Here is a 16499-nt window from a genome sequence, read left to right as displayed (position 1 = left end):
CCTCAAATTGTCAGGATTACCATGTTGATTTTCGTTTTTTTGTTTGTTTATTTTTTTGCCCATTATACGCATGATTTTTATCACTGATCATATATAATGCATACTTCGAAACAATGTCAATTGTTAATTGAATTATATATAACTTATTCAGATTTCCATGATTTGGTGGAGATTTATATTATGCCATGCAATTTAAGGATTAAATTTTAGATGTCGACTATGAATATGCTTCTTTAATATTGATATCTATTAATAAGAAACTGGGTTTACTATAATTTTTCATATTATGTAAGTTTTTCCAGCACCTAGCTTTCGATTTGAAAAACATATTATTAACAGAATTTCAATAATAATATCAAAAGCTGTATTGCATGGCATGAGGTAGAGGCAGGAAGAGGATCTATTGAGATGGCAACGGATATAATATACCATCTTCGGGAGTTTGACGATTCTAGAGCCTCGTGTAATTTCTTATTTTTGATAAGTGTCGTAGAGAGGATGTAAACGGAAAGTTATCACTTATCACATCTTTATTTTTGCCATATTTTAGGAATATTTTTATTGTAATAATTCACATATGGAATGTCGTATTATTTATATTCTGTAAGTGTAAGCAATGAAAAGAATTGTCGTTTATATATACTCCTTATGTATTTAATCCAATCATTTGTCGTACTTTTGTCAAACATCCTTGCAAAGTTCAACAATTGAAGCCCGATTGATTACAATACCGTTATTGCCAGATTATTAGAAGCAGTCTCTTTAACCAAAACCTAGGTATACACTGAGTTGCTTAAAATATTTTAATAAACCTAAAAAATAACTTCAAAGGGTCATTTATAATTAAACTATCGAAATTATGACTATAATATAAAAATATCACTAATACTAAAAACTTAGTGAATACTTTTCATTAACCATAAGTGAGAAGCTCTCCTTCCAATTATTCTTCCTTTAAGAATTTATATTACTTGAACTTTGGTTGATTCATCAATATTTTCTATGTTGATTCTAATTCTCCACTATTCCATTTTTTTCCCCAGTGTATTTCGCAATTTATCATCTTTCGAAGTATCTTTCAAAAATTCACTTCTTTACTATATAAATTTTTTTGTTTCCTGTTTTCTCTTTCAAATCGAATGCTTTTCTGTATTATATCATCTCCAATGAATTTGAAGATTTTCCTAATAATTAAAGAGCCTTATTTTTTTAAACTATCATACATGTCATCTTGCTGAGGTAACTTTTTATTTTTCAGAAACTAAGTCAGACTAAGTTGTTGGATTTAGTTCAGAATGTTTTTTTTAGTTCAGAATGTTTTTTTGTATCATTTTATCAACGGATAAATAAATTTTAATTTGGCAAATTTTATGGAATGTGGGGTCCATTAATATAGTTTCTTCGAAGAAGTCAATTTCAGTAGTAGATCTGCTAAAGCTCCCTTCAAAGTCTTGGATAGCATCTATATAATTGAGCTGGTTTTCATGGGAAGTATAAATTTTCTTCATCCATTTACGCATCAAATGCTACCTTAATATAGCCAGTACATTAAGTTGATTTAAACAATAAGTATTATCAAAATCTTCATCTATAGCGTTTCGTTATCCTCCACAGGAAGTCCCACTAATGAAATATAACCCAACCGTGCAATCATTACCAAAAACATTGCCGTTCCTCTCTTCTAAACTCTCTAAAACTGCCTTGACACTTGTTTCAATTGTATTTAGAGGATGTATGTGGGAATGCAGTTTATTTAAAGACTTCCCCATTCACTTTTAAGCTTTGGAATTGTAGCCAAGTTTGTTGGATATCTATTTGTAATGGTATTTTTAATATTGTTTATAATGGCATTCCTTATTTTATTAAAATTATAATCTTCATTGATAGTGGAAGAAATATGTTTAGTATAATCATCTCCTGTACAATCATTCTGTTCTTTCACAGCAAAAGAAAAACATTTGTCCCTACCAGTTAAGTGTATAGAGTTTATGTGAACATCTTCTTGGTTCGTGGCATAAAATCCCAATGTAACATTACTATTACTGAAAATAAATTCCGCTGCTTGTAGACTATATATGTTCCCCAACTCTCTTGCCATAATTTCTACACAGCTCTTTTTAGGTATATTAATGTCATCTTCAATCAGTTATTTCTCCCTGAAACGTTGTAGGAGTTTATTTGGGATATCTATAATTGCTTTTTGAACAAACCAACAAGTTGGCGATGATTAGTAAGAATAAGAAATTTAGGTGAACCGTATAAGTAATACTTACAACTGCACATTGCACCTCCAAACACTCAAGTTCCATTGTAGAATATCTGGATTCCGTTGAAATTAAGCTGCTTGATTCACATTGAATTAGTTTTAAACAGTTGTCGTTATATTGTTGTACTTGAGCAAATCCTATTCGATTCAAACGTGAGGCATCTGTTGACAAATGAGTAGACAACTCGGGATTAAAATAAATGGCAACTAGCCATGAACTAAGCAACCCTTTACTTCTTCAAAAGACTGTGTGGTCTTCTAAGCGTGACGTTTTTTCTTGAAAATATCGAGGACCCCAAGTCTTGGACCAAAGATCTTCAACAGGTTGGCCTTTGGCCAGAACTCCTCGATCAAACATGATATCAATTACTGCACATATTTCTTCGTAAGATGTCGAGCAATCTTCGCAATTCAATTTTAATCTAGCCTCAGTTTCAGTGCATTCTTTTATGTGTTTTATAATATAATCATCCATCAATAAATTGAATGCACTTAGCATACAACCTTCAACAATTTTATGTTTGGGTAGTGATGTAGGTCCTGGTGATTCACGTAGAATATTATGTACTCTGTATCTTCCAGTTTCGCTGTCTGGTTGTTGCACTATATTCAACTTAGTACCATCTTTTGCAGTCACGGTAGAATTTGCTTCATGTTCATCTTCTTCATTATAATGCTGGAGACTTGTAGCTGTGTAAAACATCCGCAACTACTAACATGTAAAATTAGTAGTACTAAATAAATGTCAATACACAACTAGAAAATTATATAAATATATTGTTATGTACGAATGCAAGGAGTATTACAAGTTATACCTGTTGTCAGTAACTTTTCTAATTCGTTCACAACATCAGTTGGTTCATTTTGTCAAATTTCCAAGTCACTGTACGATGAGGAGTCATTGACCTGAGGAATGTATTCACTTTCATCGTTACTTGAATATTCTTTATCTTCAAAAATCAATTGTTTGTTGTATTTATTATTTATTGTTTCAGGACATTATATCTAAGTGTAAAGAAACCACGAGTACGTCTGCCCATAAATTGTACAGAGTAACACAAAGATTTAAAATGAAGTAAAAAGTAAAAGTCCTTGTTGGATAAAGATAAGAATTGAGGATTGACATCGGAGTTATTCCTGCCTATGTTTTTGCTAGATACGGTTATAGAATCTGTATTTTGTGCTTGCTCTCTTCCCAAATATTCTTCATATTTTTAGGGTTACCATGTCAATTATCGGTAAGTTCATTTTTACATATCGAATTTACAAAACTAAATTTAATTTATAAGTTATATATTAGTATGCACTTGATGTAAATAAAAAAAATAAACAATCATAAATGATGTCATGATGAATGTTTTTTACATACATATTTTTCAAAATAAAAGTATCAAGTTTTCATAATTGCATATAATGATAAAAATTGTGCGTATAAAAAAAATCGAAAATCTACAAGGTAACTTGTTTGGAGGTTATATGACGATTAACCTCCCAAGGCATTTGACTTCAAGGTTTATAGACGGTTTGGGTCTAATGTGTAGTTTCTAGAAAATTCAATAGTCTTTCATCAAGTACATATTCATATGATGAGATGACATCCATTAATACGTTACTAATTATCATAAACATTTCAAATAACAGCTTTTGTTTAAACTCAAAATTAAACTTTCCCCTTTTCATGATAATTCATCACATAAAAATACAAAAACTGACATATTATATAATACTTATATTACAAAACTCATTATGTTTCTTTTCTTGTTAAATAAAGTTAAATAAAATCATTAAAAATAAAATGTCTTATAGAAATAGATTCAAATTATGGATTACTGATAATGGTGGTAAAAATATAGGGAATTACAAAGAGGCTTCTATATTTTTGGCATGCTGTCTTTTTAAGTATGGATCAATAGTCCTGAAAATGTTCAAAGTAGAGCAACACCGTAAAACCCACATTAACATAAGGAATTTGGAACTATATACAAGTCATATAATTAATTTCAATTCTGAACATTCCAATTTTAATACAAATATAATCAAAATGCTTATCTCTTGCATTATTCCACTCCATACCGTTAATCATCCAAATTAAGTTCATTGAAGTTCACACTGCAAAAGAAATTCCCTTTCGCTTCTCCATCACCAAGTCAATGTCTCAAAGTAAAGTAGTGTTGACCAAGATTTAAACAAACTTGAGGGGAACGATTTTTTTCTTGCATTGGACGAAACTACAGACACCTCACAGTAGTCGATGACTGCTGCGTTAGTTTGTCCTTTAGGTGGTTATTTTTTGGGCCTTCTTTATCTCATTAATTTGGGAAATGTTACTAAAGGGGCAATAAAACTATTACAACTGTTGCTGTAAAAGTATCAGCAACGTTCTTGGATCAGATTTCAGAGGCGAGAGACTGAGAGGTTTTGATTTGCGACGGAGTTTCATATTGTGTTAAAACAGCCGAACACCTTAAACAACATTTTCCAATGATGTTGCATTTCACTAGTCTAGCTCATGGTCTGAACAGAATAGCAACGCTCTGTCCTTATTATTTCGAAAATACAAACACTCTCATCTCTGAAGTTTAAGAAGTATTTTTTTCCTTCTTAATCTAACCATAGGTCCTTTACTTTCGTACTCAGTTATTTCCTCCAACTTTGAGTCTGCATTCGTCAACCATTTTTTCTCCCTGTATCCTCAGCCTTTACTTTTGTAAGGCAGCTTTTCTACTGCTTCGGATAAATATCTTTATTGCACTTCATTCACTGTTTTTGTAACGTTTCCAACGGTGAAAAGAATCTAACTTTAATTTATTTTCGCTTATATTTTTTTATATGTCATCACGAGGTTCCCTGGAGTCTAGGAGCGATACATTTACTTACCAGAGCGAGCTTCTTGTACACGTAAATTTATTGCTTTATGCCAAGTTCCCCTCCCACCAGCACCTATCCTCACGCCTTAGGAATCTTGATTTAAAGCAGTGGAATACTATGACAAGCCCTTCAATTCAGTCAAACAGTATATTAATGGTATAGATGAAAATAATGATACAGTAAAAAAAAGTAAAAGGTACTTTGAAATGAGTCCTTTTTGTCAGAAATAATGTTTATTCAAGACAATTTGAATCCAATACAAGTTGCCATTAAAGCATTGTAAAAGAGATTACCGGTACTCACAAGTGTAACTATTCTTGAAAATCAATGCATAGATATTACACTTGAACTTTTCAAAACTAAATGTCTAAAGGTGATAGAGAAAAACGAAGAATATTTCGAATTGAGAGAATTGTCACCTGAAACCATCAATCACGATAGTGATTTTTTTAAATACAAAAACACTACTATTGTTAACTGTAATTCTGATAGAGTTTTCAGTATGATATCGGACAAAGATGTACCAAAAAGGTTCTGTTTGACGAAAAGTCACGTCAAGGATATCATAATAAAATAGAACATTGATTAATGAAGGATTAAAGGATAACATATATCATACAAGTATTTATATTTTTGTTTTCTTAATTTTTAATTATTTAATTTCTTATATTTTTAATTAGTTAAATTTCATATTGGAACCGTTAAAAATTATGGATTAAGCTAAAGTTGGTATGTATTATTTCAAATTAAAGTAACAATTTTAATTGTTACTATTTATATTATTATATTTAGAATTTATGAAGTCATTCCAATATCTTCATAGTAAATGTCATTGTTCTGTTTGATTGTCATATTCTTGACAATGCCATCGTCAAGTGGGATTTTTTTTTTTTTTTGGTAAATTTATGTACGACATCAAGTGACCTCTTGTAATCAAATTTAACGTTACAATTGTTTTTTTATTTTAAAAAGTCGATATCATGATTTCTGATTTCTGATCCAATTCTCTAAATTTGATGTATCCCTATATCCTACAGACTTTATCTTTGAATGATTCATATGTAATATCTTGGCATAGATTTTCTACGATATTTACACTTGGGAGTATCAATAATTTCTTATTCAAAGCTTTATCGGTTACCTAGACTGGATTTAAATTTTGTTGAATAAACTAAATATCTTTTGTTTTTAGATTGTATTACTGTTTCTATACATAACATTAATATACTCTTTAACTAAATTGAAGTTCTTGGAGCAGTAGTCAATTGTTTTAGATCACTTGAATTAAAAAAATTTATTCACTTCAGAGATAATAATGTTTGCATTTAAAAAAATATCAAGAGAGAGTGTTGCTATTCTGGTCATACTATGAGCAAGACAAGTGAGATGCATCATAATAGTAATATGTTGCTAAGTGTTTTGGGCTTCTTAGATTTAATTGGTAGTGAAAAGATTCAGTCTTTCGTTTCTGAAATCGGAGACAAGAACGTTATTGATACTTTTTACCTTTCAAATTAATAAGAGAAGGACGACCCAAAAAATAACTATCTAAACGAACCACCAGCACTGCAGTCATGGACAGCTGTCGAGTGTCTGTAGTTTCGTCCAATACAAAAAATATAGGCTTATTGTCAAGTATTTGTTTTTATCTTGGTCAATACTACTTTACTTTTGAAACACAATTGACTTGGTGATGGAGAAGCGAGAGGGAATTACTTTTCAAGTGTAAACTTCCAAGAACTTAACAAAATTTGGATGATTAACAATATGGAGTAGAATATTGCAAGAGATAACCATTTGTTTATATCTGTGGTAAAATTGAAATTGATTATAGGACTTGTGTAGAGTTCCAAATTATTTTTGTTTTACCATAGTACATACATATATTATAAAATAGTACAAATACACATTACAAAACTGTACATACATACGGCAAATAACACGACCATACAAAGGGGTATATGTAATACTACAGCATAAATTTAACTTAAGTCCTACTTAATTATATAGTTCTTGTCAATCTTTTGGTACTTATTTTTATATAAATTTAAGTCTACGAAGATCGTCATCCTCTTCATACATGGTTGGTATTTCTCATACTAAAGTGATTGACATCTGTTAATAAGATAGTCTGCACTTTGAGTTTCTTCCATGCAAATGTTCCACAATGTACTAGTACTTTCCATTTGCTCAGATCTGCCAAAAATGGCACATGACCTGTGTAGGTTTGAAGAAGTAAGTTCATGTTTCGACACGAAAGTTTGACGCTCTTTTGTTTTGATTTCTTCAACATGTGATGTGTATGTTTTATTCTTTGATCTTCCCTGTATTTGTTGCCAAACTTGGAAGAAGAAGTCACCTACCACCTCCATTATGTTCCTAGGAGGTGCCAGCACATAAATGATTTTGACTTTAAGTACGACTCTATGACAGATAGTCTGCAAATTCGTTTTCTGATATCTGAATGGCCTTTGCTCCAATCGAGATATATGTTTATTTCACATTTTCCGATTTTTAATATTTCTTTACACTTTTTAACTGTATCACTTTATTAGACAGATTGAGAATAGCAATACTTGCCGTTTGAGAATCCCATTTTTTGATGGCTTGTCTCGATTAAGAAGAGCCACTACTGATTGTGTGATGGGGATGATTTCTGCCTGGAAGACTAATGCTACTTTATTTAATGATTCTGATGATTGATGAATGGGCATGTCACTTCGAGTGATAGACTATCTTGCACCTGTGTTTCCTTCCTCATCTTTGGATCCGTCTGTATATATAATTGTGTGAGGGTGTTCAACTTGACGGTTGTCGACCCAGATACGATTGTCGGTAATATAGTCACTTATTTTATTCAATTCAACTTGAAAAAGTATTTTATCGCAAAAGAAACGATGTTCACGACGCCTTGGAAGATCACCGGCACCATCCCGGGAGCACAGTACAAAATGCCTTGTTCTCCATCTAAACTTCATTGCTTGCACTTGTATGTACAGGTCGAGGGGAGTAATGCCCAAGACTGCCCCTATTCCCTTTGTTGGTGTTGATCGGAGGGTATGAGTTATGCCTAAGAGTGCTTTTCTCTGAATGGTGGTTAATTTCCTTATTCCACCTGTATTTTCAATTACAGTCTACACCCATACAAGATACCCATTGGTGATGATGGGTCTGACCATGGCTTCGTGAAACCAGTGAACCTACACTTTTGCCCTATAACTGCCTTTGACATGTTCCATATACGGGAACACTTTGAAGGCTTTCTTTCAGGCGTTCGGTCCAAGTAAGTCCTTGATCAAACACCACACCTAGGTACTACATTTGTGTTGCTTATTTCATAACTTTTCCATCAATATATAATTGTGAAAAGTATTTACATCTTAATTTATATGCTATTGAGAAGACTATAGAACTAGATTTTGTGGTATTAAAGGTAATAACTTTTGTTTTCCCCCACTCCATAACCAAAACTACAGCACCCTACATCCCATTGACAAGGCTACTATCATGTTAAACACTTATTAATAGAAGGACGTCATCTGCATTATTAATGATATAACGTAAATTATGTAACAAAAACGTGTTGATTACTTAGGATTCAATGGATAACCCGCAGTCTAACTTTGTAACTTTGAAAATCAAGTATTCAATAAAGTAACTAAGATACTTTTTGAAGGAGTAGTCAGACTCGTTTTCCAAGTAACTGTAGCAACTTTGCATTTATCACTATAATTATACAAGATATGATTCCTGTAAGTTTAGCAGAGAAGTAAAGATTTAAAATAAATATTTGATAAACGATACTTACTCCTAGTAGGTCATATATTACTGTTCTACTCTCTTTTTACGAAAAAGTAATGTCTTTTGGGGTTTCCTGAATTTTCATCGGAAGGACGGATCGTCTTGATACAAAAAAGTAACAAATATTCTGGATACCTGCAGAACTACCGACCGTTAACTATGCAGAATTCTATAAATAAAATTTCATCCTATGTATTGACTAACAGAATAAATAGTATGACGGACGCATATATGAGTCCCTCCCAGTACAGATTTCTGAAAGATAAACTTATGGACAACATTCCCTTATCTGTACAGTCCTTCCTGACATCGACGATTAACACCTCTGTGATCGCTATAGATTTTGCCAAAGCCTTTAACACATGTCTCATGAGTTCATCATACGTACTCTATATAAAAAGGGGTTCGGCGATTCTATAATTAGAATGTCGGATTAATCTTGACAGGTTTCCGTGGCATTATGAGGTACGAGAATCAAGAATCATTTTTTGAGAAACGATGAGGAGTAAGGCTGGGGGACCAGTGCTTACGTTGCTATTCAACGTTAGACAGATTTCTTCAAGATATGCAGCAAGATGACCCCATCATTGAATTTTCGGTGATCCCAGCACATCAAAAACGCCTCTGCTATGCTGACGACCTAACTTTAGTATTGGGAAGGAGCCCTTTCGAAATAATGAAGTCAATTAGAAGAATTATGACCTTAATCAGAAAGCTCTGTTCAGCTTCTGGATTAAATATTAATCCAAGAAAAACATAGATATTGAGCGCTTATGGAGGACTGATAGAAAAAGATAGCCAAGCTTCTGTACCACAAGAAACATCAAACTCCTTAGAGTCCGGGTGGAGAATGAGAGTTGTCAAAAGAATAATGAGTAAATCGGTAGGTAATTTAATCAAGCTACTTCTTTCTCCACGAACTTCAACCTGAATATGTGGGACAAAATATCTGCACTGAAATCTAATGTTGTCCCAAAAGTGGTTCATCTTCTAACATAAGAGGACCTACAATGAAGACAATATTAAAAATATATCCGCTAGAGAGGCCTCCTTTCTGCAAACAAAAAGAAGAAGAAAAATCTTCTATGATAGGCTTTAGGGTCCACTGAATAGTGGAAGACTGTCTGTGATTAGCGTTTCGGAAATATAAAAGGTTCTGAGCTTTTATTGCGTTAGAAAAATGTGGAATAGGCAAAGGAAATTGGATTTATTATTCTGAGTGACTTTCTGAAAGAGAGACAAGTCTTTCTTATGGGTAATCCCAATGCTAGTTTCAAAATGTTCTGAAGAATCTCACATTATACTCCAAACAAATGCACTGAAGTGTGCATAGAGGTTACTTAGAAGTTTGAGTTGTCTAGTAGTCGGGAATTGCCCATAGGAGGACGCTTTAATTTCCCGGAAGTTAGAAGCGTCTCCACCGATGTTGCTGCGGACGTTCGATGGTCAACCTCTCTAATTGACAAAATAGGCTGAACGTCCTTTAAATCAAAGTTAAGTCATTTTAAGGGCGTCGAAAGGGCTCTGGTGCCGTTCAGGATGACAACCTCGATAGTTCCTTCGTCAGAGATCAGAAAATGTGTCAAAAAATCAACTATCGCTCCTTTTTGCGACTATTTGGAAAGGAGAAACATCAACAAATGAGCATATAACCGCATCAAAGCAATAAAAAGTAAATATTTGACCTCTTCTGAGAAATGGTTAAAATATCCATTACTCTCAGGAACGTTGGAGGTTGGGGCAAAATTCTTTAATGACCAGAGGAGTATTTGCCCATTTCGTAATGAAGCAAGAGATACTACGGACCATCTCTTCTGGAGCAGCAAATGGTAGAGATGAATTTTTAGGACACTATTTTGGGAAAGAGGAAGGAAGGTCAACGCCATTATCACAAAAACACAACTATTAATAAATGCAAAAAGGACTAAAGAGGACTTAAACATTACAGACGTCATCCCCATTGTTAATTTACATATCAAAGTAATTAAAGATAATGACTAGTTCTTCAGGTAAATAAAGAATATGCCAATAACGTTATTTAATTTTTAATTGTTCTTCTGCTTGTTTTTTATTTCTATTTATAGTTTGATAATTTTCTTGTTTTTACCCCTGTTTTTTGTTTTTTAAGCTTAAAATTTTATGTTTAAAGCAATGTGCAAAGTCCTCAGTTTATTTGGTTCTGAATAAAGTTACGCCATGTGGGGAAAAAAATTTTTTTGTTGGTCTCAACGACGACAATGGAAGTTATTATTGGTGTTCTTCATAAGTTTAATCTGATTCTTGGCATTACCAATTTTGCAATTAAGAAGAAATTATTTGACAAGTTTAGGATATAGCAAATCACTCTTGCATTATTAATGATATCAACGAAAAAAAAACTTGTCGATGCTCATGATCCGAAAGGTAAACAGCAGATCAATGATCCATAGAATCAACTCTTCCATACCTTTGTTACTGGCATTACCATTATAGGACAAAACACCAATGATCCACGCTGGGTCGTTTTGATCTGACTTGAACATTTCATGCATGAAAAATACAAACTGAGATAATGGGTTCATACTTAATATTATAATAAAACCATTCCAACCTATACACCATTTATAGAAACCGAATTTGATTGAACATGTGCTTGTACTTATGAAAGAAGCAGAGTAACTGAGGATATTTTAGAGTTCTTTGTGTAACTTAACATCAAACTTGCAATTCCTCGTTGCACTGAGATTTGACTTAAGGATATTTATCGGAGTAATTCTTGCTTGTGTTCTTCCTGGATACGGAGTGGGATTTTTATTTACGTCAATTTAAAGTCTCTCAGAGCTGTTCATTCAGCTAATCTAATAGAACGTGACGGCAGCTAAGCTTCTATACTCCAAAACATTCAAGTAATAGTCGGGGTTAAGAAGTTATTTTTCGGTCTTTCTTTTTTCAACATAGTGGCGGAACATATAATTAAGGGTTATAATTTTGGTAAGAATAGAAAAGCGTGCGAGGAGAAGAGAAGAAATACTTATGGCATCATTGATTAAATAATATACATCTTCTTCTATCAATCAAGAACGTTATTAGTCTTGCCTTTATTATTCAATATTAATATAATATTAGATGCTGATAGTTGATAGAGAACATAATAAAATGCCTAAAATAACGTCACCTTCTGTCTGGATTTCTGAAAATGGAGGCCCAGGAATTTGGAAAATACTTACCGGATGAGAAATAGATGGCTTGTCGGATTTGTCGATATAAATGTGCCTTAGTCCCTTGTCTAGAATTACACGCCACTGCTTATCCTCATCTCATATCAAGCGCATGGATATTCATCTAAAAAATCAATTTAATGATAAATCCATCCAGTCAGACTTTAGCTCTGATCTCAAAAAGATGCTTATTGCATGTAATATTACCTTATCCATTGCTAATCATCTACGTTCTAAAAATTTATGAAGAACTACACGGGTAAACCCATCCCTTTCCGAGGAACCATCATTAAATTAATGGAGGATGTTGGTGCTGATGTCATTTATAGAAATACATATAAAAATGTTTTCAGTCATCCACACCAAATGACGATCAAGTTATCAGTAAAAAGTATTTACTAATATCGAAATGGAACTTTGAATTTTGTACTATCTCACAGTAAGTATTCATTTTTTTTTTAAATCTAACCATAAAATATGATTCTATTTAGCTAAACATATCAAGAATTATGATACACAACTCATTAAATGGCAAAAACAATTGCTTAAATGGTCACAACAACGGAGGTAGTAGCTTTGGAGGGTTCGCAACTAGTTTCTTCGCTGAAAGACTTGGGTATGATCATTAGGTTTTCCAATATTACATAGTCAATAAATATTACTTTTTTATCACTTAAGGCTTAGCTGTGGTTGATAAGCTCCAAGAAATGGTATTCAGAAAACTCATAAAAGGCAAAAACAACATTTTAAATGGTCACAACAACGAGGGTAGTTACATTGGGTGTTGCATTATAATTAACAATTGTGTATATCCATCATGATAATAGTATGTTGTTATATAAGCATACCTAAATAACGGGGGAAAATCTTTTTTTGATGCTCTTAATAGGGAGTAATATCGCCAGACATTACTACATAATTAGCTTTTGCTCTTAATCTTTAAGATGGATTTATTTCTAACATTTTTTGATTAGTATATTTATTGTCTAATTTTAAGATTTTGACATTTACTTTATTATTATTAATTAGTTAGATCTCATCGGTAGAGATATATCTATCTTGTGCACAATTGCATATAGCAACTTCCACATGAAGAAGAGGGGTGATTATCTTTGTGATTAAACTCCACGTCTGGTTTGAGTTTTGCAACCTTAAGTTATGACATATTTAACTGGATTTTGATGTCAGAACAAGAAAATATTATTTGGATGAATCTATTATTACAATATTCTGTATATATAATTTATTGTTATGAGTTATATGATTCCAATTGTTTAATTTGGTATATTTAACATAGATGTATGATGGTTTATTTTTTAGTATGTAGATTATATTTAATTAAAGCCTTCTATTTTTAACTTTGAACTTCAATTATATTTCAAAATACTCTAGTTTGTGCTTCATTAGCTATTATTCTGAGAATAAGGTTAATAATGAATTACAATTTCATGGAGTGTGACGTTTTGAAATCTACTGTAACGGATAAAAAACGTCGAAGTCAATTATACGTAGTATATCTTCATTAAACATTTTACTAATAAATACTTTCGTTATACCCTCAAAAATCATAATAAAGCAGGCAGATGATAATCCCATCAGTATTTTAAACAATGATACCATATGTCTTCCCCCCCCTTCTCCTTGCACGCGTTTTTCTCTACAATATTATCAACAACTTTACATATAATATTCATCACTAATAATAACTTATTACTTCGTTTATTTATAAAAAAAGAATAAATTTTGAAATAGCCATGATTTACCAAGCGAGACGAGGGAATCGAAAGCTGACAACAAAATATATAGGGTATTTTTGTGATAGCAAAGTAAATAAGTCCTTGGATTAGTTTTGGGAACGAGCATGTGTAGGTAAAGCACAACCAGTGAACTCTCTAGAGTCTAAATTACTTTTGCCTCATCACATCATATTAAAAAAAAAAGTTATCATAGTTGAAAATTATATAATCTGGTGGTATGCTAAAGAAAAAAAACATGAACGTGGTCACCCTGACAATTTGAAAATGTTTTGGAGAAGAGCAGTAATGCTATCATCACGTTTTATTTAACTATTTGGTAAAAGGTTAATAGAAATGAATACCTATATTTCTATTAACCTTGGCCGGAAGCAGTTATAAGTTTTAGGAAATAAACAAAAACCCCATTCCGAATTTAGTAATAATATAAGAAGGCAGAACTCTGATATTGATCTTCAGTTTTTATCCGAGTCAAACAAGGGCTACACTTATACAACAAATTATCAGTCTTATTTTTTGTCTTTCACACACTTGTGATTCCTTTATACTTATAGGTTATCTCTTCAAGAATAATGAGAACATATTAGGAACATAAAAACCACTTATTCAGGTAGCGACTAAAAAAAGCTCTTTCATTATGATATTATTTTCCTATATGCAGATTATTTTATCATCTGACTTTACACTCAAATATTTACAAAAAGTGTTGAAGGTTCACACCCGCTTTTAGATTTTTTTAATAGCATTGTTATTGGTGAAAATGGCTTCTTAGACATATCGTAGGCATAATATTAGGACAATTTATATTCTGGCATATTAAAATTGTCGAAACCTTGTTTTTTTTTAAACCAAGAAAAAACACGTTTGTATAAACAATATTTAGTGTGCGACAAGATGAGTATATTTTTCTAAGTAACATTTGGAAAATTATATTTAAAGAAGGAATGAAGTAGTATATAAATTCCTTGATTCTGTAAGAGACTTCAGGACAGTCTTAGAGGTGATATGGAAACTAATTTTAATATTACCATAATTTTATTCTAATATAACACCCTGTAATTGAGATTTTATAAAATTCAATTATGTGATATTTTTTAGGTCCTAAAAAATTAGAAGTAGTTAAATATGTAAGGGCCATCAAATAAAAAAGCAAAAATTACAACAAATGGTCAATAATTGTCGAATTATAAATAAATATTATTTTTTAAAGAATCAGATATGGACCCAGTATATATATTAAAAAAATATGAAGGGTTGGTCTTATCTAAAAAAAGGTAATTCTAAAGAAACTAACAAAATTTATGTTGAAAAAGGCAGCTCAAAAATATATAATTTTCTTTCAAAAGCAAGTTTCTTTTATATTCTAAAACATTAAAGAAAGAAAAGGACTCCGTACATTTATCTTTGTCCCAGACCTCACTCACACTATAACCGGTCCTGGTCGGGAGCACAACAGTCATGCTGCACTTAGTCAATGTCTGTATCACAAGTTACCTTTCCATATCCAATGAAAGAAAGATACGGTTAACAAGATGTAGACAGACCTTATCTGCATTGTCTGAAGTGAAGTCTATGAATCTGACAATGACATCAGAATGAAAGAAAGTGATACAGCAATTGATGGCAAAATTTTAGGTGCACAAGTAGAATCCCGAAATATATCCAATTGAGGTTTTGCACACCTAACAGTCCTAGAAGACCATAACTTATTATGAACCGTTGGCTTCTTGATGAGTTGTAAGAACACTACAATTTGGTACAGCAAAAGACGGTATATGAATGCACCATTGTACTTAATTTTTGATCAAACTGTCAGGATTAGGCCTGAACTATTCAATTTTAAGGGCATGGAGAACGATTCTTCCTCTCTATTCACTCTCTTTTATAAGACGTATCACTTATCACCTTGTCTTTTGACAGTTGACACGTAATATAGTGACCAATCGGGAAATCTATATATTAGTTCATCCGTACAAACAGTTGATAAAAATGGTAAGGAATGGAAAAAAAGAAACCCGAATTGAAATTGGCAAATGGGGATAAAGTTCATGGATGCTCTTTATTCGAAACTCAGCTAAATAACTTTCATTTTAATGTGCCTAATATATCTAAAGTATTGCATTATGATCATGGAACGTAAGTTTTGCAATGACGAGAATAAGGATAAAAGCCAAAATGATAAAAAGAAAAGAAAGGTATGAGGAAATGCCTTTGCTTTCAACTTCTTGAGACGATACATTTTGGGCATCCATGCTGCGCTTTGCAGGAAAGGTTGAACCGCTCCATTTATTTTTCTCTAATTCTAACATCTCGTCTACATTCTTGAGCATTTTTTTGAGCCTAAGTTTGAACGCTCAATGAGAGGTGAGAGTAGGAAGTGAGTGTTGATTCATAAGATACCTTTTCGTGCTTTTATCCAAAGAGTTTCCTTCCTCCGACTCCGACTCTAGAGGCGAAGTTGTCCCAACTCCAAGGCCTTGCCCCTCCCATTCCTCTTGATAATGGAAACTCCAGCCCATTTTGCTAAATGAACTTTCAACGACTTGAGCACCAGGAACCTCTCGAAGAAGTCTCTCAGCTAAGGCAGAGTTCCGCTGAGTTGGAATTTTGATG

At 32.4% G+C, this 16499-nt stretch overlaps 1 long non-coding RNA gene across 1 annotated transcript; it reads right to left on the bottom strand.

Annotated features, from left to right (window-relative positions):
• Nucleotides 1–1644: 1644 nt before the first annotated feature.
• On the bottom strand, nt 1645–15995 carry LOC121126670 (uncharacterized). Its single transcript, XR_005867070.2, has 3 exons — nt 3082–15995; nt 2274–3022; nt 1645–2196 (listed from the first exon to the last, which is right to left on the bottom strand). It is a non-coding gene; the product is annotated as an uncharacterized lncRNA (long non-coding RNA).
• Nucleotides 15996–16499: the final 504 nt, after the last annotated feature.

This window comes from Lepeophtheirus salmonis, chromosome 12, assembly GCF_016086655.4.
Source record: "Lepeophtheirus salmonis chromosome 12, UVic_Lsal_1.4, whole genome shotgun sequence".
Lineage (NCBI taxonomy): Eukaryota > Metazoa > Arthropoda > Copepoda > Siphonostomatoida > Caligidae > Lepeophtheirus > Lepeophtheirus salmonis.
The sequence above is the reverse complement of the archived record's forward strand: the minus strand, read 5'-3'. Positions and strand labels throughout refer to the sequence as shown.